Source organism: Diadema antillarum, unplaced genomic scaffold (assembly GCF_040938485.1).
Source record: "Diadema antillarum isolate AM-2024a unplaced genomic scaffold, OU_Dant_1.0 scf00000013, whole genome shotgun sequence".
NCBI classification, from domain to species: domain Eukaryota; kingdom Metazoa; phylum Echinodermata; class Echinoidea; order Diadematoida; family Diadematidae; genus Diadema; species Diadema antillarum.
The window spans coordinates 1,190,855-1,217,153 of NW_027270902.1; the positions used below are offsets into that span (position 1 = coordinate 1,190,855).

At 40.6% G+C, this 26,299-nt stretch overlaps 1 protein-coding gene across 1 annotated transcript in view; it reads left to right on the forward strand.

Annotated features, from left to right (window-relative positions):
• Positions 1 to 882: 882 nt before the first annotated feature.
• LOC139721366 (echinoidin-like) overlaps positions 883 to 26,299 on the forward strand; it is a 36,973-nt gene continuing 11,556 nt past the window's right edge. Inside the window, exon 1 of the mRNA XM_071632685.1 lies at positions 883 to 993. The gene's annotated coding sequence lies outside the window, so the exon portion shown is untranslated. The remainder of the gene's footprint in view (positions 994 to 26,299) is intronic.

Below are 26,299 nucleotides of genomic sequence, written 5' to 3' on the forward strand. Positions count from 1 at the left end.
GTTTGTTTGTTTGTTTGTTTGGTTGGTTGGTTGGTTGGTTTTTGTTTGTTTGTTTTTTATAACTTGTATTATTCATTTCTTCGGTTATAACGAAATTTCGATGTAGCGAAAGAAAACTGCCGGTCCCGAGGATTTCGTTGTAACGAGAGTCGACTGTACAGTTCACTTCGTCTTTTTCTTCCCAGCCTCATCTCCTCACATTATGCCTTATTCACACGCCCTTCGACATATCCGTACGCCCGGACGACTGCGAGCAAGACTAAATTGATTCCCATTTGTTACGATTTTTGTACACATGTTTTTAACAGAAAACACATATTGGGTTTATCGACAAGGAAATAGCAGGAACCTGAAAAAAAAAAGAAACACAAGATCAGAAAGTTCATCAGAGATGTATACCAAAATATATCTACTTCTTTCCTGATGTAATAAAAATTATGTTTTTTGTACAGCGAAAAGTGCATTTAAGTTTCTTTAAGCGCTTTTCAGAAATGAGAAAAGACAAATACATATACAAGAACTCACAAAAACAAAAAAGAACTGTTATATATCCAGTGATATTTCATTTTATATATAACTTTCAGTTGTCAAGGGTCAACTTTGCGCGGAACAGGCCTATTTATTTATATATTTATTTTCCGCGTCTTTGTCTCTGTTATCTACTTACCTCCTCTTATTGCTTCTTGCGGGAGACAGCGTTTGGGATTTTGTTTGTGTGTTTTGTCTCTTTAATATTACAATGTATTTGTGTTTCGCGCAAAGGTGATGCATGATGGAGAGGGGCGTTTGGCGGCTCTGATAAATGCCCAGGCAATTGGCCGACCATGTCCACTGTCTGATTGAAGCCACTCTAAAGCACACACTCAGACAAGGGACCAGGATGGCACGCGCGCTTGTTATACTCGCAGGGCTCCTCTCGGCTGCTTCGCTCCGGGTGGATGCGGGATCAATCTGCCCAACGTACTGGACAGAATTCAACGGGTATTGTTACAGGTAGGGTCCATTTGCCACATTTTGTTTGTTGTCATGAACGATAACTATACCGCTTTTTTATTGGGGGTGGTCTTGTGTATTTGGTAGGAGAGTAGATCGTATCACCGGGCGCTGTTTTTTCGTGGCTTTGAATTCCGTACTCAGAGGATGAAATTTCGGCTAGAAATAACACCACTTATTCACAGACTCCTGGAAATTATGAATTCAGCCAACTTACGACAATTGTTCGCTCCAGTTTTTAGAAAACATGCTTCAAACATACCCCTCTAAAAAAAAGTTGTCTTTTTGGGCGGTGCAAAATCGGATTGTAATTCCGGACACGATTTTCGTAATGGAATGATTGCGGTCTTTCGCACCTTGTCCTTGCACCAGAATCACAATTCATCCCACGAATCACCGTACACATTTTCACCGAGCGGACGATAAAGAAAAAATTGGCAAATGACGCTCAAATTTCGTATTTTACAATAAAATGTCTATCTTGAACATTTCGAACAGTTCACGCAATAAAACCTTGTGAGAAATCGACAACTTCTATTTTACGTGCTTTGTCTATGGGAGCTGCATGAGCAGGTGACGAGTTGCGGGCCCCTTCCTTAGCGCACAACTATTCCGCATCGTTCGCGTTTGAGGACGATAGCAGCAAATTTCCGATATCGATCAGTGAACTGTTGGAATCTTCAGCATTTTTCCTGTATATGAGTGGGATTTCATAGAATTTCAGTCACGAAATGTTATTCAAACATGCATAAATATTAACTTTGACGAGGTGTGGGTCACTAAACTATAAATTTTAGGGAAATGTGAATTTCTTCGTGTTTTTACAATTTTTTTTTGCGATTTCGGTCCACACAAAGTTTTGAGGCTATGTGACACCTACAGAGTGTCATTAGTACGCAAAAATGTGCGTGTCCGGAATTACCATGCTGTCCGGTACTACCATACCTGTATATAGGCCTACTAGAGTCTATATATTACCGGCCAATTTCGCACTTTTGTCAGTCCATTTGATATAGTATAAAAGGTTCATTCAATTTAGCGAAAATCCTCGTCACTGCACATTCTTTCATTCAAAATTGCAACTGGTTCGTTCAAGTAGCATTTTGATCAATGAAATTCGCACATGTGCCTTTCGAATTCGTAAAACGGGCATTCAAATTGGCACGTGCTTCTTCAGTCATTCAAATTCGCCAACACTGGCGGAAAATGGTATTTCAGTCATTCATTTCGCGTATGGGCAGTCAAATTCCAAACATGTTCATTCAAATTGGCGTAATGTAATTTCTATTTTGAAAAGGCGAGAACCGTGATTTATACGTATTCAAATGTGAATTTTTGTTTCATCCACACACTGTTAAGTATCAAGGTATCTTTGACCCTAAATAACTCAAGTATGTTGTTCTGTGACGCCCCTCTTCTTTCATACATGTTATCAGAACTATACCTGCACCAGTACCATAGATTCACTTCACTTTCTTATGTCCAGTCATGGCAGCACGAGTTAGATACAGGCGTATCTCTCAAGAAGACAGGGAAAGAATCAAGAAGCATTTGAGGGTAATAACCTTGACAAATTGATGGCTAGAGCTGATCCAAGAACTTTATTCCTAATGATGATTAACGCAATATAGCATCCACCAAATGAAAATAATGAAACATGCAGATGAAAGAAATAATCACGATGTAAATTGAAACCTCCTTCTCCCAATTAATGTCAAAACAAACTTAAGATTAATGTATCTGTGAATGAAATAATTCTATCGAACGTTATAAACACATACACATATTTTGAAAGTACTGTTGAAAAGGTGATATCAGAATAAAGGATGAATACGAAAATATGCATTAAGATGCTTGCAAACAATACCTATGATGAATGAAAATGGAAAAAAAAAGGAATAAAAGCATAAACGTGTCTGCTAAATTGAATGCAGTAAATGCGAAATAGGATGCCCAAGAATAAATTCGAATGAACGAGCGCAGCGTATACGTGATCACGTGACTATGCTAAATTGAACGAACGATTTGCGAAATGGTGTTTGTCTTACGAATTTGAACTGAAAAAGTGCTGATTCGAATGATGTTAAAGGTAATTTGAATGCTCCAAAATGAATTTGAATGAAAAGATTATAAAATTGAAATAGCGAACATGCCATCTAGTCTTGATTGTGCTAAATTGAATGCAGCAATTAGGAATTGGACTGAAAAAAAGTGCGAAATTGACCGAGAAAACCTATAATATGCCCCCAATTTTTTATATTGTATTACTTTCATGAAAACATTCTACTTTTAGTTGGAAACGTCATATTTATTGCACAGTGAGAATTTTATTCTCGTCGAATTCATACATCTAACTAAATCGAAAAATCACATGAGATAGTATTTTTCTTATAGTAATGTCTTTTATTGAAAAAAAAACCTCAACAAAACAAAGGACATGCTGACAGTATTATATACACCAGGTCTATGGTCTTATATCCTGGACACAAGTCATGTCAGGCAATGGCACACTTACAAAAAATGCTAACGATAACCAAGATACATTATACTTATACACATAGGCCTAATATACATGTATTTACATCAACATTTGATGACTGACAACAATCACACAAAATCTATAGTTAATCACCTCACATTTCCCCATGCAGTAGGCATATTATGGGCCCAACACTTCTCACTCCTTATATATAGTTTCCGTTTTATAGTATTAAAGAGGAAATCCACCCCAATATAGATAAACCTCAAAATTATAAGAAAACATATTGCATAGATGACGCTAAAAAACTGACAAAAATGGATATGAAATAAGGAAGATATGATATTTTGAAATTACATTTTTTTTTTACATTTCTTGACCTGTCTGTCCAGTGATTTTCAATATTCATATCAACAAATTGACGATGTCATGCTCTCACAATTCACTGCACCGATTTTCCACCCCGGAACAGCTGTCTTTTTTCCGAGTCCTAAATTATGACATCAAAGGCTCAAAATCCTTAAAGGACAAGTTCACCTTCATAGACATGTGGGTTGAGTGAATGCAGCAATATTAGTAGAACACATCAGTGAGAGTTTGAGGAAAATCGGACAATCCATTCAAAAGTTATGAATTTTTCAAGTTTCTGCTCAGTCACGGCTGGATGAAAAGACTAAGTAAGCTTGTGATGTCACATGAGTACAACGATATAAAGAAAATATAAAGAAAATTCAACATATTTCCATTTTTTCGCATATCAAAAGAATGCTCAACTTCTCTCTTTCAGAAAGCAGGGGGATTATTACTATCCTTAACATACGTCAGTAGCAAATCGAAGAAATGTGCAGTTTATTCAAAAAGTAAAGTTTTGTGAAATTCTCTTTTTATTTTCCTTATAAATTATTGTTGTACGCATGTGACATCATACACTGTAGTAGACTTCTCATCCAGCAGTGATTGCGAAGATACTTCAAATATTCATAACTTTTTAACGGATTGTCCGATTTTCCTCAAACTTTCACTGATGTGTTCTACTAATATTGCTGCATTCTCTCAATCCCAATGTATATGAAGGTGGACTTGTCCTTTAACGAGTGCATCGGTACATTTGGTGGTTTTAAGTTCGGTGCTAGTGCTAGTGCTAGTGCTAGCTCCCAAATAACAGCTTGAAATCGAACTCCAACACCGACGGTCAGATTAACGAGGCGATACCGATCAAAATTATCGATCACCAGCACTAGGTGTTGGTGGAATCACAGCTGCACCGCGAGCTCCGCAGGAATTGCGCGACGAAAAAAGTAATGGCACGTGATTACAGTCAAATATTAAAAGATGTAGCCAAAACTGCTTAGTTTGCGTGTCGACTACTTTATAAGCCCACCGCACACAGTACCAGAGACTTTAACTCTCCCGCTTTCTTATTTCTGATTTCTCACTTAGTGTCGTCGTATGTTGAAAAATAAGCCTTAGATAGCATGAGATAACATCTAGAACCCTAGTCTCTGGACCCCAGCCACAAGGAACTTCGCGCTTTGCGCACATCAAGTTGGAGTCTTCCGTTTGCAAGGGGTTTCAGGCGGGAGAATTTCCGGATCAGAAGGCGCTTGAGGTTGGAGTCTCTACAGTATTACCACTCACGACTATACGACCTGAAGACCATGAGACAAGGACCAGGTCGTACGATCTGGCAACGCACACTATACGATCAGACTACACTAGACTTACGACCACTCTGGAAAGGATATTTTTACCAATGAAATAAGTGCTGAGCGCATAACCACGCAGTGCACATTGCGTGCGCTTCGATTCTATGCTCTTTGCAAATGCGCTGTCTTTTGTTTGGCTGATGAAAGCCCACAACCGGTCGTGGTAATTCAAATTGTCAACTCACTACGACTGGCACTAAGATCCAGTCGTACGACTGGAAAATGGCAAGACTGGTGACGTCACACTTCCGGTCTTAAGATCGTACGACCGGGCTGATCGTATGGTGTGCCTCGGGCTCTACTCCTGATGAAACGGAGATTAGTCAGCTTTGACCTTGACATAACATGCGACATCCCATGGTAACACATTTTACGATACCGTACATTGTAGCTCCTGCAACAAGAAACACAATTGCAATCACATCCAGTAGGTAGTATTGGACGACGTTCAGGTTTTTGAGAGGACCCAGGTGATCGCTACCGTGCTTGATGACGTGTCGATCCAGAATGCGGTCCTCTGAGCTGGCCTCATCGGGCGATCACGGAAGATATCCGAAAGACGGCTTGCTGTCTCCGAGTAACTCACATTAGTAGTAATTGTTCGCAAGGCGTTGTACAATTCGTCCTTAGTAAAGTCCTTGCTAATATAGTCACTCGGAATTCGAGATGTACACTCCTCATGGCATTGTCCATCTCGTCTCCTCACACAGGCATAACAATTGTAGGGACCCCGTGATATATGGCCTCGTAGTAGGTATTATGGCCACCACGATAAAAGAGAGCTTTAGTTTTGGGATGCCCCAGTAAGTCGTTCATCGGAAGCCAAGGGAGGGTTTTCACATTCGGCGGGAGAGGAAAAGATAATTTGCCCGCCACCTGCCAAACTACCCTTTGAGGCAATCGTCCGAAAACTCGTCCAGGCACTTATGTGATCTTCAGTCATATCAAGAAAACTTCCAAAAGAACATACAATAATGCCATGATGCCCGGATCCTTGAAAAAAATCTTCCAAATCTGGCGGGAGTGGGCGAGGATCTCGGGTAGTGAGTCCTCCAACAGATATGACGTTTGGAGAAAGGACACACGGATATTCCCCAGCAAAATCACTGTTCACTAACCACAATTTAGACTGTTCAAACATTTCGGTAGGGGACTTTCCATATCTCTCAGTAATATTACTGTATCTGTCTATAAAGTTTATTCTATCGGCGACAGATATTAGGACGCACATAATGGTGTTGATTACTAGTTGATAGAAAGTCATGGCCGTTTGTTTGAAAACGGTGTTGCAAATACAGGGATTAACGATGGATTAAATACTTAAGATGCCGATATGGTAACCATGCATGGATTCGGGAACGGACACACTGCAAAAAGCGGTATACCAAACTCTTCAGCTATTATGGCACCACAGAGCCATGTTATGTCGTACAAAACGGCGGAAAAGTTTGACGAACGCAGTCGAGACATCAGCTTCTCATCATTTAGCAATGCGTTTTAGCAATGCGTCACAATCATGATTGTTTCCGTGCCTCTACGAGCTTCCCGGTGATTTCAAACTCTTTCATTGGATCGGGCGGGGAAAATGCCAGTTGACTTAAGTTGTCGAACATCTCATGGACCTCCATGACGGGAATAGGATGTGTAAAAACTTCAAGATGAAACATGTGACCGTATACACTGTCCATCTCTGATCCTATCTTCGAAAGCGTTGCTGCCCAGATAGGTGATGTTGTATCCTCTTTTTACGAGTTGCTCGCTAATAGAAGCTGATAAATAGAAATGGCTTCCCTTGCCGAGTATGGCGTTCACCAGGATGTTAAGCCCTGAGCTCCGAGCAATCAGTAGAAATAGCAAGTAGGCAAAGATGCCTCGCGCTTGGCCTGAGAAAACTAGAGTGGCCATATCGGTATCATACAAGTGGAAATAGCCAGTGACCGTTATTTTCAGCAGCCTGTGAGCGGACAAAAATTAAGAGAGCCACAAAATTAAGATTTGTTTAGCACACACACACACAAGGTGATAAAATATCTAGCATGAATGCAGAATTGTATTCTGAACGGCTTTGAGAATTCAACAGACGAAATTTGGATTGGAATATTGTAATCTTATGTTATGATAAGCGTATGTCCAATCAATTTGGGTAAGCTTTCCCGCAAAGAACCGTTGTACATGCACTATAATCAATAAAGCTAGGGATTGTATGGTGGTGATACAATCATTGTATTTGCCATGTGAAGTACATGTATATTACAGGCAGAAATTGAATAAAATGTAAAGACAGCTTTCCAGTTGACAAAATAAAAAATGTTAGTTGGACAAATTGTGGCCGGTCGGCACAATAAGATTATAATACTGCATTCCCATGTAGACGTCATCAAAGGGGCACCACACCACAATAATTGCAGATTTTGCTTGTCAGGTCTGATCGGTCTACATGGGTAAGAAACAATAAACGACCATCATTCCAATTGAACGGGCTCATCTTAGTCGTGTCGTCACAACAATTAACGATTGAGTGACAAGCGATAAGTCATGTAAGATTCCAATATGTATAAGATATGTATTTATATATTTGTTGTTGTTCATAAAACTGGCTTAAGCATCTCTGCCACCTGATTGGTCAATTATCATTCATTGAATTTTACGGACAAACAGTGAACCATGCGTCCGGTAAAATCTGAACGCATGGATGACACGTATATGGTGTTGTATACGTGCTGTACTGGATGCATAATTGGGAAAAGGTTGATTTTCATGAATCTACAGGCCCTTTTTAAAAGAATAATACATAATCCTATTTCGTGCATGGATCGGTGGGGATGGGATGCTCTCGTTTAACTTCGGAAACACTTTATAACCCACTCTCTGCGCTCGTCGGTTTAAGCATTTCCAAAACTTGCGCATCCAATTCTCAATGATCCACTCTGTCCTGTGCATCATTTGTATAAAGTCACGTGACCACGCTGACTCATATAGTTGTACTTTTTAACCAAGGACATTGAAGGAACTAACTTATTTCTGGGTCACATGTTAGCTTTAAGTTGCAGCGGTTTAAAAAAAAAAGTATGATCTCTCCCCCATTCTAATAAATACCATCAGGCAATTTCAGTTCTCATTCTTTTTTTTTTATTGTCCGTTTCCACGATTCTCTTTTGAAATCTCTGGCAGTGGTATTTCAGAAAACGATTTACACTAATAAAGGATATTCAGACACTGTGAAGAGTAATAGGACCTGCCTTTATTACTCCATTACGTTCATGTTTAAAGGGTATGATTTTGGTTGTGGTCCTCATGAAAGGTGGGCGGTCTCACCTTTTTTTTTTAGTACCACTTGGTTTTGGATATCTCGGCCTTTTCAAAACTAATCATTATCAAATAAATTTTATTCTTTTTTCTCTGTAATTGCATTCGCTCTTTCATAGCTTATAAATAATTTATTTATTTCATATTTCATAATCTCTAATTGCCTTTCTCTCTCTTTCTTTCTTTTTTTTCTCTCTCTCTCTCTCTCACACACACACACATAGATTAAGCCCAATTTCAACAAACCTGAACTATCCCTTTAATGGGATGATATTTTACTCGAACTTCATCCCAGTCGAGGTGTATAGCGACAAGGGAATTCAAATGAGCGGATAAGTGTGATAGGCCCTAATAATCCAGTTCGGAGTTATAGCTCATGACACATTGGTACGAACAACCTTTCTTTTTTTCTCAGTCGGTTAGGGGCACTTCATTCGTTTTTAGAGCGACATAATTCATAAGCTACAATTTATAGGATTCACCGATCCTGTTCAAACAAAGAACGAACCTACGCAGCGACCAGATGCCCAGAATAATCCGTCAATTAACACCTCTAAAAGCATCCATCTAATTATTTGGCAATTAATGTATTAACACTCTCTTCGTATTGAAATTGCCAAATACCAATTTTGCTGTGAGGTAGATATGATGGCAAGCAACAATTATGAGGATTTCGTAAATAATCATTACATTACAGATGCTTATCCCAGTGAATTAAAAAACTCACATGCCTGTTGTCATCCGGTTGGTAGGAGTGCCTTTTTTTTTCTGCTCATGCGCAAAGTGGAACTGCAAACTGGCGTTTACTCCCCATAGTACTTCTTTCCATGTCTCCCCCTCCTCCTCTTTTATCTGTAAACATGAGCCTGCAAAGGATATTATTTTCCCGCAATGAAAGCCATGCTGCTAATAATCTCGCGATCGTCTAAGATTGACTCCATTGTGGTGCATGCGTTGTCGATGCTTCATTTATTGTTTGGCTTTCTATACCTTTAGATAGTAAAATACCAAAGTGACATGATCTTATCAATGTCGCCGCCCATATCTGCTCCAATTACAAAGTGAAAATGAGGAAATAAACCCAAGGAGAGATAACAGAAACGAATACGGGTTCGACGTCATGACTTACATTGAATTCAATTGGGTCGAATCTGTTTCTGAAACATTTCACGACAACAAACAAAATAAGATGCATGATCACTGGACAATCCAGTACGAATCAGTGAAACTTACAACAAATGTAAATACAGTGATATAATTTTGAAAATAATGATAATGCAAGGCTATTCTTCAGTACATGACGGAACCATGGCAAAGGTCCATAACGAATAAGCGTGTGAAATATACCCCAAGTTGTTTTAATCGTTTTTATGGTTTTGCAATATGTATTTGGTATGCCTATGTCCCTTTCTTTTGGATGTGATTTTCCTTGTCCTCATTCATTGCAAAGTTGTTTTTTTTATGTGAATCGTGATTTATGATTATAATGACGTGTAGCTTCAACATTGTAAACGTGTAATAGTTGTAATAGGATCAGCCTCTAAAGGCTAATGGCCTACTGCTGATTTCCACCACCATTATACTCGAATTGTTATAATGTAAAATTATTATTAATGTCAAACTCCATCACACTTTTTAATTATGACTATGTACTTACCTGAAATAATTTTTGTTTTTATATTTTGATTGATTGTCTCTCCGTGTATTCCTTACTAAATTTGTGGAAATAAAGTTGAATTGAATTGAATTGAATTGAATTAAATTGAATTAGATATGACGAACCAGCTGGAAGCAATGCGTGTATTAAAGTATCATCACAGTCGGTTTTTGCGGTTGAATGCGTATGTTGAATACCTATGTTGAACGAGATGCCCACGAGCATTCGTGTATTGCACATCTGTTTATTGAAATATAATTACACTGCCATTTCAAAGGAAGTGCCAATAACATCCGTGGATGGTTTCGATTTTTACATGACAAAACGATCTGGATAATCAGAAGGAACATAACAGACTTTGCTGCTCGAGTTGTGTGTTCGACTTCCTGCTTCTGTCTGTATTCGCCTTTCCCCTTTACATTATAAGCTGCGTTTTGCTCGAAACACGATGAGTTAAATCGAAAATCTTTAGGGGATTTTATATTATACAATGCATGGTTATGGCATTCGAGTATTTTTGTCCCATTAACTGCACAGTGCGTACACCAGCATAATCAATTATTACAATATTGTCACTTGATCCGTGGCGCATCGAACGAAATACACGCTGTTTCCTCATCTGGAATAATGAACGTCGATTTTGCAAATAATGTTTCTTGTGTGTGTGTGTGTGTGTGTGTGTGTGTGTGTGTGTGTGTGTGTGTGTGTGCGCGTGTGTGTTGTGTGTGTGTGTGTGTGTGTGTGTGTGTGTGTGCGTGTGTGTGTGTGTGTGTGTGTGTGTGCGTGTGTGTGAGGGGGGAGGGGTGGAGGGGTGGAATGTAATTTTGTAACATGATGATGACTCACACACACTTATAGTACATTTCCGCTGCATGTTCAGTTGGTTTTAACAAATACAGTGACATCAAACAGTGGTGTCATTAAATGTGGACAGACTTTGAATTGTAAGAAACATCACAGTGACATACTTTTCATAAGTGCTTCAGAAAACTGTAGTGATTGTTAATAGTGGATGCAGTCAGCGGTTTGTGAGGTGAAACATATATTCATATCCTTTTCCATCTTAATTATGAAAGCAGCTGCTGTTTAAATCTTTAAAAACCGGGTTGAAAAAAAAATGAGTGAAGAAAATGGGTTCCATCACGATTTGAACCCGAGTTACCTCTGGGGAAAGACTATATTATACAAGCCATGAATAATGATAATGATAATTATATCAATTTATAAAGCGCAAAACCTACAAACATAATCATATTCTTCTGCGCTGCAAAAGCTTCTGATGTGCTTGATAATAATGAACAGTTAAATGAAAAGATGTGTTTTGAGTTGTGATATAACAGTGTGGCGGATCCAGAGGGGGGCGCAAGAGGCGCACGCCCCCCCCCCCCTTTATTTATCGTAAAAAACAAAAGGAATTGAAATGAAACCCGGAAGTGGCACCAAAAATAATAGTTACGCCCCCCCCCCCCCCCCCGCCCGACAGAATTCCTGGATTCGCTGTAAAGACTGCTACGGTTGGGGATTTCCGGACTTCTCATGGTAGATCATTCAAGAGTTTGGGAGCTGCACAGGCAAAATCAATGCTCTGTCTCCCAGAGTTACTTTTGTTTTACATGTTGGACTTTGTAAGAGAAGAGTGTCCTTAGAACTGCGCAAACTATGAATATGTCTATGAGATTTAAACGCTAATAATTCGGATATGTAACTAGGGGCTTGACCGATGAGTGACTATACACAATCAACAAAATCTTAAACAATATTCGTTTACGAATCGGAAGTCAGTGTAAGTCTTTCAGAACGATACGAATGTTTAAACTACTTTTGTAGTCATGGTAGTGTCTGCCTTTTCCCATTAGGTTCTGTATTGTTTATTATACCACTGCTTTATTCCCATGGAAAATGTGCAAAACACAAGATGTAGGGGCCTAAGTTCCTTTCTTCTTTGCAATAATGAGAAAATAATGCATGTTTTATCACTTCTCATGTAGTCAGCAAATCTGACAAATTCATTTAGAGCACTGCTCAAAGTTTTGATATGTGCCAAAAAAGGTGAGAATGGAAAGAAGTAACGGCAATCATTGTGCTGTAGACAAGCTTGCCATTAGAAACGTCTCGTGCGAGAATCAAATAGACACAAAATGGCAAAAAGAAATGTGGAATTTTCAAGTTGGCTTAACTGAACTTGATAAAAACCCGATAGCTGGAGCTATATAGTGCGATTGTTTAGTTATCAGCCTGGGAAGTTCAACCGGGTGTTTGGAATATACGATGACTTTAACCTTTTGCATGTCACTTTGATCATGAACCTTGTGCACATTTGCCTCATTAGTACAGAACGGGTTAACATGTCCTCATGAATCGCACGAAGTTTATACGATCAGGGCCGAATTTGAACATTTTCCTTACAAGTGTTTCCATCTTTGTTCAGCTTCGGAACAGTGTGATGATGCCTAATTAAACAATGTAACAGGTCTAAAGGAAGTGCCACCTTGTACACTAATATAACTCTGTACATCATTAACAAAGTGACACTACGTGTTTTATATTCACAAAGTAATGAACATTAACAAGGTAATATATATTGGCAAAGTATATGAAGAACTTGCTTCCAAAAGGCGCTGATTGTTAGCGCCTTTTGGAAGCAATCTCTTCATGTATTATATTCACATGGTAAAATATATCAATAAAGTAATACAAAGTCAAAAAATTCAAAATAATTATTATTTACAAGCTCTGCTTTTTAGTCCATTTACTGAAATAGAAGGAAAACTGCAATGACTACATGTATTATTGAAATATGTGGTGTGTGATTTGTTGTATTCTGTACTCATGTTAGCGGTATTTACATTGCCTTTACTATATACGGAAATAGTAGAATTATTTTAATGGAATAATTTAATGAATTCAATTGAATTGAACTGAACAAGGAGAGAAAGAGAGAGAGAGAGAGAGTGGTACAGGTAAGAAAAAAAATATTGTTCTTCTTAATGCTGATTTCACTTTAATATTCTAATTTCATATATATCACATTTCGCACAAAAAAAAAAAAAATCCGTAAAAATACGCTGCAGTAAATGATTATGTGGGATATAAGTATTAATTGTATGGGCAATCAACCTCACCGATGTCGAATCTATTCTTAGAGACCGATTTGATATTCTTCGGTTTATACTAAAATTTACATAATTATGTGAATATATACCCATGCTTTGTAGAATACATAATTTCCAGGACTTCGCCAGTTGTTCTACTTGTGCAAGGTCAATACGGGCGAGGTTGACTGCCCGTAGGTCCCTATATAATTATGTAATATACACAAACAGACAAATAGGCCTAATACAGCAGAGGATACATTATCCTTTCACACAATCACTCGTTCTCAGGGACATCAATCGGGTGGGGGATGGGGGGGGGGGTGGGGGGGGGCAGGGGGAAAGTTCCCCCCCCCCCCCATGAAAATATGGAGGATGCAAACTTATCATTTTGTCACCCCCCCCCCCCCCATCATTCCCGAGATGTGGAAAATTGTCTTTCTTTTTTTTTCAAATAGAAAACTGTCCAAATGTTTCACCCGAAGTGTGCAGCAGATTATTGCATTTAGTTCCAACCATGCAAAATCTCACTACCGTGGAAGGGGGATAACCCCTCCCTCACTCCTCACCCCTCCCCCCCCCCCCCCACCTGCATCACCTCCCGTTAGGTCACCTTTCATAAATTGAGTACACTTTGGAGGTTGACACATTTTCGAATATTTCATCAAAGAGACGGGAGTAAACCATATCTATCACTTCAATTCCAATAATTCCAATACTTCCCGCATGTTTTATTGACACTTTCCCCACTTGGTTAACTACCCAAAGATTAAGTAGGCCCTACATTTCTTTAATTTCTTTAATTGACATGCATTTTCCCTAATTTTGTATAAAATGTGTATAGGCCTAAGAGATATATTCATTTCGGTTCAAAGCAAAAGCTCCGCCGAATTGGAGGGTTTGGGAGACACAATCTTTCTACCCGTACCATCCCATCCCATCCCCCCCCCCCCCCCGCTATAAAAGCCTCCGACCCCTCTACACATTGATTAATACTACACTTTGAGAATTGACAGTTTTCCAATATCCAAATATTCCATCAAGATGTTCGCGAGATAGTTTACTCGCAAAATTAAGCTCCCTCATGTGTGTGTGTGTATGTGTGTGTGTGTGTCATCTAGGCCTATATGGAGGGAGACCATAGGTGACAAACTCACTACACTTCTCAGGTGCAAATTTCCTGATATTCCACCAAAAGTGTGCGCCCAAAATTGCTGAATTTCAATTTTATTTCAATTCTGAATTTCAAGGTTCCCGCGAATGAGAGAGGATACGAATATGCCCAACCCCTATATCCGACCTCCCCCCTCCTTGCTTGAGGGAGACCATAGGTGACAAACTCACTACACTTCTCTGGTGCAAATTTCCTGATATTCCACCAATTAGTGTGCGCCCAAAATTGCTGAATTTCAATTCTATTTCAATTCTGAATTTCAAGGTTCCCGCGAATGAGAGAGGATACGAATATGCCCAACCCCTATATCCGACCTCCCCCCTCCTTGCTTGCCCCACCCCCACCCCCTTCCCCTCCCCATCATTCGGTACCCTTTTCATAAGCGGTTAAAGAGGGGCGCACGCAATTTTCCCCTATTTCTTAGTTTTTAACAAAAGAAATAAAAAGAAAGAACCATCTTTGTCAGCCAATTGTAGTGGCAGCAGAAAAATGAGTTGAAGCCTTTTATTGTTTTGTTGTACTTTGTTTTTTAGTTTTGTTTTGTTTTGTTTTGCTTTTGGTTTTGTTTCTGTTTTTGGTTTTTTTTTTCGCTTGTCAGCCGATGAATCCCGGACTGGTCACGAGGAATGGAAAAATTGCGCGCTGAAGCAGCTTTTTTTTTTTCCGGAATTCTTGGATCCGCCCCTGCTTTCGGGACTGACAATTTTCCAAATATTCCACAAAAAGTTTGAATCAGATCGTATTATTTCAATACTAAAAATGCAAAGGCTCCGTCGTGTGGGAGGCAATCCCACGTACCCACCACCCCTCAACTTCCTACTCGTATACAATCTATAACAGGGTGCAAACGTAGAACAAGAGCTGAGATACCGCGATTAAGTCAGTGACACTTCTGTGAATATTTCTTTTTCTTTGTTTCCTTTGATAGAAAAAAAAATACATACACACACACACACACACACACACAAATGATTTCATTTACAGAATACGCCCGATCTTGGCTGAGGTCTGAATTTGTAAATTGAATGCAAAATCTCCCTCGTGAAGGAGGGGCGATACCTCCATTCCGCACCCTCCCTCCGTCAGCTTGGTCGCTCCGCTCGCTCGCACAGATCTTCCAAGTTTTGCTCCCCCACCCCAGTAGTGTAGCCCGTCTAGATAGTAATAATTCGACCTTGATTTTTCCGAGAAAATGGGAAAAAATGAGAGTAATAAATATAAAAATAGTATCGCTATGTATTTTGTTGAAAATCAGGTCACGTACTTTGGAGAGGTCAGAGAGCTTATAGTAATAATGTAGCCTTGAAAATAGGGAGGAGCGGGCAAATCAGAAAGTGAGAAAAAGAAAATTATGAATGTATCGATAAATCTATAGTATTGATGCTGAGTTGATAAAAATTTGTTTTGACGGGATAAAGCCCGTAGAGCTGCTGGAGGAACGAGAGCAATGTGAGGAAGAAATGTGCGGGTACGAAGTGTACACTGATGAGCGCCGGACATATCAGACAGTGACCGACGGTCAGAGCAGACAGCCAGTGAAACAGTATATCATGAATGGACGAAGTCTACTGTGAAATGCGAGGGTACGAAGTGTACTCTGATGACCGACGGTCAGAGCAGACAGCGAGTGAAACAGTATATCATGAATGGACGAAGTCTACTGTGAAATGCGAGGGTACGAAGTGTATACTCTGATGATCGATGGGCATATCAGACAGCGAGTGAAACAGAATATGACATGTAGTATGGAGGCTGTGTCGATGAACATTTGTTTTGACGGGATAAAGCCATAACTGTGAGAGGTACTAGGGTAATTAAGACATGTGAGGGTACGAAGTGTACTCTGATAAGGTCAGAAAACTTAGAGTAAAAATATGACATTGAAGAGGACGTAGTTGTAAAATAGGAGAGGAAGGAGATGTTTGATAGAAGAGGGCTAATATGCAAGAGTGAGCGAAAAATACTCTGATGAGGTCAGAAAACCGATAGTAAAAATATGTCCTCGAAGAGGAAGGAGTTGTCTGATAGAAGAGGGCTAATATGCAAGAGTGAGCGAAAAGTGCACTGCTGAGGTCAGAAAACTTATGGTAAAAATATAACCTCGAAGCTGTTAAAAATAGAGGAAAACAATGCAAAATAAGCCGATTGTGATGAGCTCTGATACATTTATAAAGAGTGAACATGAACAACATCGATCATTCTACAGGTAAAATCAGTATTGCGATCTTTGTCTTGAACGTGTAGCACTTTGAGTTAACTGAGAAAATGGCCTCTTACAGTTATTCTGATGCCAGTGCCTATGTGAATGATGAGGGGGATGTTGCTGGTGTTTCCAAGGGACGAAATGAGGACGGTGACAGTTCGGCATCAATGGTGAGTACATTATCGTTTTTTCGATGGATATGTTTAACACAGATGATTTTAGAAAAGTTGATTGTCACAAAATTAAAATACAAATTAAGTATAGTTTATCACGTCTATCACTTAATTACAGTGCCGTAGGGACATACTGCATTATTATGAGTCTACGTTTCAAATGATCCTACGTTTTAGTTATTTCTATTCGTTTCATTGTTATTTTTTTTGTAGAATTCCTCCACGAGTGGATATGCTGGAAAGTCAGTGACGTCACCATTTACTTTCGAGGAAGGAGCCATTCCCTTTCACTTGGGTTCAAAACGCTTTGTTGTAGTGAAAATTTATCAAGGCACTGTCTACGTGAACATTCGCGATTATTATCAAAATCATCTTGGCAAGATGTGCGCGGCTTTGAGGGGTATAAACCTTACTGTGGAGCAGTGGGAAAAGATGCGTGATGCGATGTTTCCAATTTCGCGTGCGATTAACCAGTTGCAAAAAGAGGCCAAAAAGCAACAACTACAACAACATCAGAAAAGGAAGAGGGAGAACAGCAACTCCCATTCATATTCTCGCAGCACTTCTTGGCAAGGTCCCGATTATTATCATTAATGGTCTAACAGAACTCGCGCTTCTATTTTTTTTACCCACCCCCTATAGAATGAATATCCACTATCACTACTTCTACTGCTAATAATAATAATAATAATAATAATAATATTAATTTTTTCGATAGGTCAAAGCTGAACTTACCCACCACAAGGAAATGAGAAGCATAAAACCATTGCCCGCTGCCAAACACGTGTCGGTAGATGAGATTCGGGAGATGGTGACATCGAAGAGGGCCAGTGAGACGAGCGGAAAGGACGAGAAGGAGATGGGAGCAGGTCAGGACGGCGAGAAAAGGAGGGAGAGATCAAACCTGATTGATATTCCATGGGCGTCACCAGGGGGGGTGCGTTGGGTGCGAACGCACCCCCCTTCAGACCCTAAAAAAAAAAAAAACCTTCAGTCTGCGAGCGACCTCAACGCCGGACACTAAATGATTATTATTTTTTATCTATTTATTTATTTTTTTGACATTTTGCATCGGGGACAAAAACAAAAAAAAAGAAAAAATCGTGGGCAAAAGCAATTCGCACCCCTGGTTCTGGCAGCACTGATTTTATACATAATTATCTACTAGTGCAAGTGTATTCTATACAGTGTTGACTATATACATAGATTTTGGACATCCTTCCCATGCTTGGTCACTTCGACGCCACCTCGCTGGTCATACCCCCCCCCCCCCCCCAGTCATGAACATAAACCGACACCCTTGACTACCAGTGGCGGATCCAGGGGGAGGAGCTCACCGGGCGTCTCCGCCCCCTCTTAATTTCCAAAGCGAAAAAGTATAGCTACAAACGGCAGTTTTTGGACTGTAATGTCAAAATTTTCAAGCTCGCTCGCTGGCATTTAGTCGTAATTCGTAATGCCATTCTCCTGAAGTTGCTGCCAGTAATTGCCGGCAGTTCCACCCGGTGCCCCCCCCCCCCCCCCCTTACTGCAAAAAAAAAAATATATGTAGCTACAAACGGTAGTTTTGGGACTGTAAAATGTCACAATTTTCAAGCTCGCTCGCTCCGCTCGCTCGCATTTAAATTCTCCTAATATTGCTGCCAGTAATTGCCAGCAGTTGCGCCCGGTGCGCCCCCTCAATTTCCAAAGCAAAAAAACGATATAGCATCAAACGGCAGTTTTGGGACTGTAAAATGTCAAAATTTTCAAGCTCGCTCGCGTTTAATCTTTATGCAATTCCCCTGATGTTACTGCCAGTAATCGTCCAGTTGCGCCCGGTGCGCCCCCCTTAATTTCCAAAGCGAAAAAATATAGCTACAAACGGCAGTTTTTCTACTGTAAAATGTCAAAATTTTCAAGCTCGCTCTCTTCGCTCGCTCGCATTGAATTGTTATGCAATTCACCTGATGTTGCTGCCAGTAATTGCCAGCAGTTGCGCCTGGTGGCATGCGCTCCACCCCCCCCCCCCCCCCGCCCCTTAATTTCCAAAGCGAAAAAAAAATATGGCTAGGAACGGCAGTTTTTGGACTGTAAAATGTAAAATTTTCAAGCTCGCTCGCATTCAATCGTTATGCAATTCACCTGATGTTGCTGCCAGTAATTGCCAGCAGTTGCGCCCGGTGCGCCCCTTCCCTTAATTTCCAAAGCGAAAAATATGGCTAAGAATTGCAGTTTTTGGACTGTAAAATGTAAAATTTTCAAGCTCGCTCTCTTCGCTCGCTCGCATTTAATCTTTATGCAATTCCCCTGATGTTACTGCCAGTAATTGTCTGCAGTTGCGCCCGGTGCGGCCCCCCTTAATTTCCAAAGCGAAAAAATATAGCTAAAAACGGCAGTTTTTCTACTGTAAAATGTCAACAATTTTAAGCTCGCTCTCTTCGCTCGCTCGCATTGAATCGTTATGCAATTCACCTGATGTTGCTACCAGTAATTGCCAGCAGTTGCGCCCGGTGGCATGCGCTCCCCCCCCCCCCTCTTAATTTCCAAAGCGAAAAAATATGGCTAAGAATGGCAGTTTTTGGACTGTAAAATGTAAAATTTTTAAGCTCGCTCGCATTTTATCGTTATGCAATTCACCTGATGTTGCTGCCAGTAATTGCCAGAAGTTCCGCCCGGTGCGCCCCCTCTCTTAATTTCCAAAGCGAAAAAATATGGCTAAGAATGGCAGTTTTTGGACTGTAAAATGTAAAATTTTCAAGCTCGCTCGCATTTTATCGTTATGCAATTCACCTGATGTTGCTGCCAGTAATTGCCAGCAGTTCCGCCCGGTGCGCCCCTCCCTTAATTTCCAAAGCGAAAAAGTATGGCTAAGAACGGCAGTTTTTGGACTGTAAAATGTAAAATTTTCAAGCTCGCTCTCTTCGCTCGCTCGCATTGAATCTTTATGCAATTCCCCTGATGTTACTGCCAGTAATTGTCTGCAGTTGCGCCCGGTGCGTCCCCCCCCCCCCTTAATTTCCAAAGCGAAAAAATATAGCTACAAACGGCAGTTTTTCTACTGTAAAATGTCAAAATTTTCAAGCTCGCTCTCTTCGCTCGCTCGCATTGAATCGTTATTCAATTCACCTGATGTTGCTGCCAGTGCCAGTAATTGCCAGCAGTTGCGCTCGGTGGCATGCGCTTCCCCCCTTAATTTCCAAAGCGAAAAAATATGGCTAAGAACGGCAGTTTTTGGACTGTAAAATGTAACATTTTCAAGCTCGCTCTCTTCGCTCGCTCGCATTTAATCGTTATGCAATTCACCTGATGTTGCTGCTAGTAATTGCCAGCAGTTCCGCCCAGTGCGCCCCCCCCTCCCTTGATTTCCAAAGCGAAAAAATATGGCTAAGAATGGCAGCTTTTGGACTGTAAAATGTAAAATTTTCAAGCTCGCTCGCATTTAATCGTTATGCAATTCACCTGATGTTGCTGCCAGTAATTGCCAGCAGTTCCGCCCGGTGCGCCCTCTCCCTTTATTTCCAAAGCGAAAAAATATACCAACAAACGGCAGGGGTTTTTTTTTACTGTAAAATGTCAAAATATTCAAGCTCGCTCGCTCCGCTCGCTCGCATTTAATTGTTATGCCTGTCTCCTGATGTTGCTGCCAGTAATTGCCGGCAGCTGCGCCCGGTGCGCCCTCCCCCCTTTATTTCCAAAGCGAAAAAATATAGCTCCAAATGGTAGTTTTTTTTTACTGTAAAAGATGAAATCCTAGCTACGCCGGTGCCCTTTCCCCGCTTGGTTTCCCTCAACAACAGTGAAAGTCTAGGGATTGAGAGCTTCCTATATTCCAAATGTCTATCCAAAAAAAAATCTCGCTACATTAGGGTCAAAACGCACCCCCCTTGAAAAAAAGCTGGTGACGCCCCTGTATTCCCAATGATATCCACTGCATCACCCGTACGACCTATGCCGGACCGTTCATCACAGCCACCAAAGTGATCATGAAAAAGATCAACGAACTTGTACTGGAGAAATGCTACGGTTGTCAAACGAATCATCCTAGTCAGAAACACCACGAGTGTCTGTGGTTAGACTGGGAAGCGAAGATAGACACATACATGGATTCAGCAATATCGCAACTGACGGAGCCGGAGTTCATAGAGAACTTGGACGCCGTGTACGACATGGACAATTTGTGGGAGGATGAACGTTTGATAGTCCTGTGCGAGGCTGTGGAGTTTTATCACTTTTACTTGCGTACACCAGAGGTGGTGGAAGAACTATCGCAATACATAAAGTTACACTGCTAGTCACTTTATGGCATGGGTGTGTGTGATAATGTTACATTATAGCGATGCACTATGCATTAAATAATAATGATTATAATAATAATCATAACAATAATAATAATAATAATTCAATTGACTATCTAATCTGTCAATAACGCATTAAAAATTGAAGCCGAGCAATCCAATTGGGATCGAATGTGAAGAAGAAGAACTACAGTCTCGATGTGTCATACTGTTGGTATTTTCTCGTCACATGAAAGGTTGAAAGAAAGAGAGAGAGGAGGGGAAGTAGAGAATGATATTTTGTCTTTCGTTAAAAATTGCACATATATATATATATATATGTATTGTTTGCCTGTACGAGTGTTCGGTGTGATACGTTCAACTAATTATCCAAACGGGATCTTGTGTGAGAACCTATTACACACACACACACACACACACACACACACACAAATAATGATTGATAGAGAGAGAGAGAGAGAGAGAGATAGGAGGGGAGGAACAGAGATGAGTTTTCGTGGTTCGTTAGAAATTACACTGTATATTATATATATATATATATATATATATATATATATATATATTACTTGCATGTACGAGTGTTCAGTGTGATTTGTTTAATTAATTATCCAAAAGGGATCTTGTGGACATGCCATCCTATTACACACACACACACACACACACACACACACACACACATACACGCAACCCTGAAAAATTATAAAGTACGATAGCCCAGGGACATCGTCCTTTGCTCCTTCGAAAATACAAAGTTCAAACGTCTCAGAGTGCACAAACAAGTTTTAAAAATAAGGGTATTACAGTAAGGTGACCGGCGGATGTCTCTTTGTCTTTCTTGAAAAACACAGCCCTCAAAAAAAAATTATAAAGTACGATAGCCCATGGACATCGTCCTTTGCTTCTTCGAAATACGAAATTCAATCGTCTCAGAGTGAACAAACAAGTTTTAAAAATAAGGGTACTTCAGTAAGGTGACCGGTGGATGTCTCTATGTTTTTCTTGAAAAACACTGCCCTCAAAAAAATTATAAAGTACAATAGCCCATGGACATCGTCCTTTGCTTCTTCGCCGAAATACAGATCTCATACATCTCAGATTGAACAAACAAGTTTTAAAAATAAGTGTACTATAGTAAGATGATCGGTGGACGTTCCTTTTCCTTTTTTAAAACACAGCCCTAAAAAAAAAAAAAAAGTTTACGCAATATGATGTAAGAAGCTAGTACCATAATCACTGTACATAACGCCCCTTGCTCTGACCAGTATAAATATAACTTGCGAGAACTGGAGTACAACCGTTCGAAAAAAATGGACAAACAAGGGAACTCTGGAGCTGTCGCTCCAACACCACCACCCCCACCGCCACCACCACCACCTTCACCTCAGAAGGGGGGGAAAAACGCACCCCCCAAAAAAAAAGAGAAGAAGAAGAAGAAGGAGAAGAAGCCAGGCCATATCCCAGCGGGCACTATGGCTTTTTCAATGCCATCTACTGTACGGATCCCGGCACTAGAAGGCTTGGAAAGAAATGGGGATGGTGATATCATCATCCCCTTAGAGCTGCTAATGGCAGTTCAAACACCCGATGAAGAAGATTACATTTGGTAACTCTTCTTCTTCATCACACACCACGTGAGTATACCCTTACCTGTGTTTTTTTTTCCTAGATCCGTGTACTATTTTTGTACATTGTATGTTCACTCGAATATAAATTGACAGTCCGTGGTCTGACGTATCATCATTATCATTCTAGCAGCATGGATTCCAATACATTTAACGAGAGACTGACAATATGCAATTCGCTTGACGATTTGAATGCATTGTTAATGGAATATGAACAGTACCAGGGTAAGTGTCATACGTTCATTCATCCCTACAAGAAATGTATGGTTTCTTGCGTGTTTGTGTCTGTGTATTTGTGTTTTGCCAGTCATTCTCTATTCTCTTTTTTTATCTTTGTTTTTTCCTTCTTTTTTACCTTCACATATAGACCAACGTCTGCCACCAACACCACCACCACCATCACCATCACAACTCACATCACCCCTAGCGACCGAAGCCGGCCCCCGGACCAGCCAAACACATTTTCCACCGCTTTCCACCGAACCACCACTACCTGACATCTCTGCTGCTCCTGCCCAGCAAGGCGGCACCAACACCACCGCGGAGGAGGAGGAAAAGGAGGAGGAGGAGCAGGAGGAGCAGCAGGAGGAGAAGGAGGAGGAGGAGGAGGAAGCAGATACACCCACCACTTCTCACGAGTCGCCATCCCCCGCATACTTTCTTCGACGAGTGAGTCAAAGAACCAATAAGAAATTTAAAGCCAATGTTGTTGATTACACCGTCTCTTTTCCTACCCATAACGAACTGACGCCACTGATAGATGCCTTGCCGCGTGCCAGTAGTTTATTTCAACGTATAGTAGATGATATGATAAGAGATGCCAGTGATCACGACATGATTCGACTCGTTTTTAATACTCCTAAGTTAGACAAACCCATAAGTCTTCCTTTTGTGAGAAAAGATCAACTAAGTCACGATGTGTTCATGCAAAAGTTAGAGGCAACCTTACAGTCCCACGAAGAAATAACCTTGGACGAAACGGTAGCTTTCAACGTGATACATATGGAAATGCCAGTAGGTGGTAAGAGGGATAGGAGAAAATGTTCGGATTACGATGAATTACTGAAAACCATGCGATGTGTGTTGCGCATTAATAATAATACTGACAATGATAGAATGTGTTGTGCAAGAGCGATCGTGACCATGATAGCCAAAATTGAAAATCATCCCCAAAAGCAATCTATTCAAAGAGGTACTAGATTACAAAGACAAATGGCTAGACAGCTGCACGAAGCTGCTGGTATACCCATCGAACAGTTGTGTGGTATTCCGGAAATCAAATGTTTCGAACAGACTCCCATGATGACCAATTACAGAGTAGTGGTTGTTTCCAGAAGAGCCTGTAACTACATCACCTATATTGGTCCCGAAGATAGAGATCATACGATTTATCTTCTGCAGACAGACGATCACTATGATTTGATCACCTCCATGAAAGCCTTTTTGAACAAAAGCTACTATTGCGAGAAGTGTATGAAAGGCTACGATCACAGGCGCGAACACTCTTGCCAACGCATTTGCAAATTGTGTTACGGTTCGACTTGTCCCGCAGTTAGCCGAGCGGACGAATATGTAGAATGTCACAAATGTAATCGTAGATTTAAGAACGCTACTTGTTTGAAAAATCATGTCGAAAATAAAGTGTGCGAGACCATGTACAGGTGTGTGACGTGTGACAGAAATGTCAGCGTGGAACTCTTAAAAAAACACAAGCGCGAGCATGACTGTAGCAAGAAATTTTGCAAACACTGTCAGGGCTTTTTTCCGTTCAATCATCAGTGTTATGTCTCACCCGAACCCCTCGAGAAAAATAAACAAAAAAGTTATATATTTTTTGATTTCGAGTGCACTCAAGAGAGTGGGATACACGTGCCCAATTACTGCGTGGCCCAAATTACCTGTTTTGAATGTCGTGACCAAGCTATCCACACTCCTTGTACGCATTGTGGAGAAAAGAGACAATTCATTTTCAAAGGACCCACGACTGGCGATGATTTTTGTAAATGGTTGATAGACGAGCATTCCAACGTCATAGCAGTGGCCCACAATATGAAAGGGTATGATGGGATGTTTGTTCTTGATTATCTCTATCGCAATTGCATCATTCCCAAGATGATTTTGAACGGTGCAAAGATCATGAGCATTGATATCTCCTTGAATGACATCAAGATCATCGACTCCCTCAATTTCTTACCAATGCCTCTGGCGAACATGCCCAAAACTTTCGGTATTGAAGAACTGCAAAAGGGATACTTTCCTCACTTTTTTAACACGACCAAAAACCAGACGTACACGGGTCCCCTACCCGATGTCAAATATTATGGTCCCGATAGTATGTCTTGCGCCAAAAGGCAAGAATTTTTGAAATGGTACGAGAGCGAGAAATCCAAGAACAAGGAATTTATCATGGCAGAACAATTACACGCATATTGCGTCAGCGATGTCGACATCCTGCGCAAATGTTGTATGCGCTTTCAGGACCTATTTTTTCAAGCTACCAACGGCGTCATCCCCTTTGAGAAAAGCATCACCATTTCCTCGGCCTGCCACTATGTGTACAGGAGAAATTTTCTCAACGAGAATACCATTGCTGTTCTTCCCCCTAAAGGCTATAATCTCCGTTACAAGCACTCTAAAGTCTCAATAGAATGGCTAACTTACATGAGTGAGAAAGAGAATGCGTACATACGTCATGCGAGGAATGAAGGGGAGGTAACGGTGGGTAGATACAGGGTAGATGGTTTTTGCGAAAGCAACAAAACTATCTATGAATTCTACGGGTGCAAATATCATGGATGTCCCAAGTGTTACCAATTTGATACGCCTAGTCCAGATTATGAAGATAGGATTATGGGTGAATTATTTCTAGACACTCTGGCTAGAGAAGCGTACATTGTACAAATTATGAAGGAGTATCAAGTGGTCACTATGTGGGAATGCGATTGGCAGAGAATGAAAGACGAAAATCAGGTACCGCCCCACATCAAAACACTGCCCGGTATCGATGACTATGTACCACTTGACCCAAGAGAGGCTTTCACGGGAGGTAGAACCAATGCTACTTGTCTTTTGTACGATTGCAACGAACACGAAAAAATCAAGTATGTGGACTTCACCTCTCTATATCCATGGGTGAATAAGTATGGTGTATACCCCTTAGGACATCCCGAGGTAATTACGAGCAATTTCAAACCTGTTTCCAACTATTTTGGTCTTATCCGATGTAAAATACTACCTCCAACTGACCTCTTTCATCCTGTTCTACCTAGTAAGATCAATGGTAAATTAATGTTTCCATTGTGTAGAACGTGCGCTGGAGATTACAATCAGCAAACCTGCCAACATTCTGACGAAGAGAGGATGTTACACGGTACTTGGGTTTCTATCGAACTGAATGAAGCCATAAGAAAGGGTTATGAAGTTAGCTCGATCGAATCTGTCTGGCATTTCCCCCGTAGAACGCAATATCAGAAATGCGCGGAAGAGGAGGAGGAGGAGGAGGTAGAAGAAGAAAGAGAGGTCTGGGTTGGGAAGCCACGCGACGAATCAAAAACTGGTTTATTCCGGTATTACGTAGATCAATTTTTGAAAATTAAACAGGAGTCCTCGGGGTGGCC